The sequence below is a fragment of the Limulus polyphemus genome, unplaced genomic scaffold (assembly GCF_000517525.1).
Source record: "Limulus polyphemus unplaced genomic scaffold, Limulus_polyphemus-2.1.2 Scaffold5368, whole genome shotgun sequence".
NCBI lineage: Eukaryota > Metazoa > Arthropoda > Merostomata > Xiphosura > Limulidae > Limulus > Limulus polyphemus.
Genome location: NW_013670978.1, coordinates 5,663 through 10,223, shown reverse-complemented (window position 1 = coordinate 10,223; position 4,561 = coordinate 5,663). Strand labels below are relative to the sequence as shown.

Genomic DNA, 4,561 nt, shown 5'->3' with positions numbered 1-4,561 from the left:
ATTTCAATACAAGTGGGTTGTGTGCCGTCCCTTTATTGTTGAAATTTATCGCCAACAAGTCACAGACACCTACTGTAAAGAACCGCGACCCTATAAAAACCTGACAGTATTACTTGAATATGCTTGATTAAATATATATTAGTATTCTATTTATAGAAAGGCAAAATACTGGTAGTTTCAAACTACTAACACTTTATAGACATAAAAACTGTGACATTTTTTTTTTCCGAAAAAAATTATAAGTATGTAAAATCCCTACATTACTGGCTTCCTCATTTTGTCTATCGAAAGCTTGGGGTTTGAATGCAATATGAGCTTTCAACATTATATCTTTTCTTTAGTTAACTTTAGAATACTATTTTTATGATTATTTTACAATGAAGTAACATTTTGTGATTGGAATTTCTGGCTCTATTTGTTTTGCCAGTGATGAAGCCAGTAATATAGAGATTTTATTCTCCATGTAAAGTCAAAACAGCTTAGTCTTTATGTTATCATTAGCTGATCAAGTGATATGTCCACTTCCACCCCTATCTTGTTTGGTTCCTTTTTTCAATTCCAGTAGCCAGCCCTACATAGCTTTTTAATTTAGCGATAAAATTTTTCGTTATACTTGTTTGTTTACTTTTTTTTATAAGACGGCGTGTGGGGGTTATTAGGTTAAAGAGTGTATTTTAAAGCTTTATAAATTTTGCATATAATAATAATAAAATAGATAGTCAAAGATCGTGAAGATTGATTTGCTCTATCAACTGATGATAAAATTATTGGAAATGCTAGAACTATGTAGGCGCTAGGCCTGTTGAAGAAAATGATGTTGAACCAAAATAAGAAATCTCGGTATTGGCTATTCGCCAGTTTTCGACTTTGGGACACTCTGGATAGCTGAAAAGCGGCATATACACTGGAAATAGAGCAACTATGTCAGGTAGCTCTTCTTATCTAGATCCTGATGACCTGTAGAGAAACAAATCCAGGAAACTTTTGTATTGCTATAATATGGGTGTCCGTGCCATCCATACATAGAGAGTGTTAGCGCACTCTCCGATTAGAGGGATGAATATTTGCCCTGTTAAGCCGCTACAATCATATATTTTTGTTCTTTTTGTAATACATTATTGGATGGTAACTTCCTTCACACGAAAGGCTAGGAATGTAAGGATTTCTTCTAGTAATAAATCAGTTCAGTGAATATTACTTTTAGTTATAGATTACCACCTTAAGCCTTTTCTCATACTTCCTAAGGACACAGCAGACAGTTTAAACCAGGTGCAATGTGATTTTATCTATATAATTTTGTAACGGAATTAGAAAAAATTAATATAATGAATATGTTAATATTATAATAATATATCAATTTCTAGTTATTGAAGTTGCACGTCGACATTTTTAATATTGATTCATTTGGGTAACATGTTCATTATTTGTGAATATTATGTTTAAACTTTTTTGTTTATTACATGAACTCCAAATAAAGTTTCGAAATTATCTTCAAAGAAAATATGGGAGAATTAAGTTGTATTGTGGTCATTTAAATGAAAATTCTTAATTCAACAGATAAGTGTTTTTTTTTTAAATATAGAGCGATAGCAAACTATTTATCATACATTTTTCTTATTGGATAATTGATTGATGTTTCTCATTCTGTTGATGCTTTATTGAATATTAATTGAACTTTACGTTTTTCTTCTGATTTTAATAAATCGACTAACAAGATAGGCTAGCTCAAAATTACAAAAAATTCAAATTTTGAAGTTTCAATAAGTCCCTTCAGTCCTTCACACTTGTTGTGGCCTTCCACAACACTTTTGTTAATCATACACAAAGTGACGAAATATGCACCGTCTTGCATTCCAGGTTACCTGCTCTTACATTTTTTAGCTAATGTCAGATATTTTGAGTCAGTAAGAGCTCAGACACACTGTCTGTGAGTCAGCTGTATTAATATCATGTGAAATCTAAGTATATTGATTGTTTAAGTAGATAAGAGCTTAGGTTTACCGTGTGAGTTAACTGTATCCAGACAAGCTTGTCTGTTTCAAGTATGTTTCTTCAGTTAATAAGACCTCAGACATATTCTGCAAGATGATTATCTGTTTGTTTTTGAAGTTAAGCACAAAGCTACACAATGGGCTATCTGTGCTCTGCCCACCACGGGTATCGAAACCCGGATTCTAGCGTTGTAAGTCCACAGACATACTGCTGTGCTACTGGGGGGCGGATGATTATCTAGGTATCTTGTCTGTTCCACATATACTGTATAAGTTCTTAGGAGCTCAGATGCACTATCTGTGAGTTGATTATCGAGATATCTTGTTTGTCTCAAGTATAACGTTTGACTTGGTGTATAAGGGTTTAGATATATTGACTGCGAGACAACTAATCAATGCCTTCCTGATAAGGATCAATGAGAGTTTATTTTAAACTTTTATATACAGCATTTTTTCTAACAGTAAAAATTAGTTTCTTTTATATATATTGCATTTTTTTTTTCATGGTGTAGTAATTTTAAAGCTCTTTGCAACAGTTTCTTAGACCAATTATGAGACAGAGTTTGCTTTATTTTGTTATATTACATCTAGTACAAATAAGGCAGCAACGTGCATCTAGATTTTTATTAACACTGTTTGTGAATAATAGATATATTATTTTTTATCTCTCTTAGAAGATCAGAAGTATATGTGTGAACCACAACAAACCATAATTTCCTGATCGATGTATTAATGAATCTTGTCTCTATCATGAGTGTTGTCTACACGTTAAAGAAAAACACCACGAATTTCCATAATAATCACGATTCATCAGAATTCAGTATTGTGTAACCAGTTTTGTGAAAAATCCATTATTTTCTCTAAAATATTAGAGACGAGCTGCTGAGAACATTAGGAGCATAACTCCTGACACTGCAAACGAAGAGAATACTGTGGAGGTGGCTGAGGCATGTGTGCAGAATGTCATTCTCCGTACTTCCCAAAAAGGCTCTTTGGTGGACATCACAGGAGAAGAGGAAACGGGCCATCCAAACGAGACCTGGGAGAGAATTGAAAGAATACAACCTGGCCTTCGAATCAGCTGGACGACAAGCGGTTGGCCGAAGGCGATGGAAGTCCATCGTGGAAGCTTTATATGACACTCGGCTCAAAGAATATTGAGTGAGTGAGTTATTTTCAAGGATTTCGATTTTAAAGACTTGAATTAGTTATTGTTAAGCACAAAGCCACACATTAGGCTATCTGTACTCTGTCAACCACGGGTATCGATACCCTATTTTAATGTCATAAGCATGCAGACTTACCGTTGAGCTACTGGAGGCAGGTTTTAGAGGAAATATTTTTATTAAGTTTAGGCTATAATTGGCTTTCTTTAACTTAATTTACATTTATTTTCCTTGTATGTAGTTTAAGTTAGACTTAACTTATTGGAACCACGTATAAAATAGCATGAGTTTATTTGGACCTAGTATAATTTGTATTTAGTTTATTTAAGCTTAGTATAATTTGTATTTAGTTTATTTAAGCTCAGTATAATTTGTATTTAGTTTATTTAAGCTTAGTATAATTTGTATTTAGTTTATTTAAGCTTAGTAGAATTTGTATTTAGTTTATTTAAGCTTAGTAGAATTTGTATTTAGTTTATTTAAGCCTAGTATAAGTTGGACTGAGTTTATTTTTAGTTACAGTTGGACTGAGTTTATGTGGACTTAGTATAAACTGGATTGAGTTTATGTGGACGTAGTATAAGTTGGATTGAGTTTATGTATACTTGATATAAATTGTACCTAGTATCAGTTTTATTGAACTTATTTTGATTTAATTACAATTTTACTGAGCTTAATTTTAATATTGTTACTGTAGTTTTGTATTTATCTAGCCTAGTACAAGTTGTACTGAGTTTATCTAGATCTAGTACAAGTTGAAACGGAGTTTATTAAGCTTAATAAAAGTTGCAATTATGGTGTATTTGGGCCTAGTATCAGTTGAACATTTCTTGTTTTAGTTATGGTAAGGATTCCATTTAGGCGAAACAAATCGTGCTACATATGAATTGGAAATATTAAAAAGTAGATATTATTTAAATAAAAAATATTCCACCAAAAAATAAAGAAAGAAGTTATTTCATTTAAGGCTACATCGTTTTCCTTATTTAAGTAAAACGGAAGCTACATCAGTAACGCCCGTCGTTAATCACTCTAGAAGAAGTTGGGTAATTAGAATTACTAGTTATCTACTTTCTATATAAAAATACATATAATTCCATGGTTTGGTGAAGAAACGAGATAAGAAAACGTTATTTGGGATAACTGGTTGATAACCAGGTGATTATGTTAACTACATAGCTAGTTTTTCAACGTGAACTTACGATAAGTTTAACTTATCTTAACACCCGCCAGGTAGAAAGTATAACAGTTTGTTTAAGACGAAACTCTTGAAATCAGTTTTTATAACAGAAACTTTTGGTCTGTAAAGTTTCATCGCTCTAATATTCATCTTGATGCACCACGTTTATGACACATAAACAGAAAATCGATCAATCCTGTAATAGACATCGTAATGATACTAAT

General features: G+C 32.2%; 1 long non-coding RNA gene across 1 annotated transcript in view; it reads left to right on the top strand.

Annotated features, from left to right (window-relative positions):
• LOC111089145 overlaps positions 1 to 3,160 on the top strand; it is a 7,773-nt gene extending 4,613 nt beyond the window's left edge. The window contains exon 2 of the long non-coding RNA XR_002613476.1: positions 2,666 to 3,160. This is a non-coding gene — a long non-coding RNA (uncharacterized LOC111089145). The remainder of the gene's footprint in view (positions 1 to 2,665) is intronic.
• Positions 3,161 to 4,561: the final 1,401 nt, after the last annotated feature.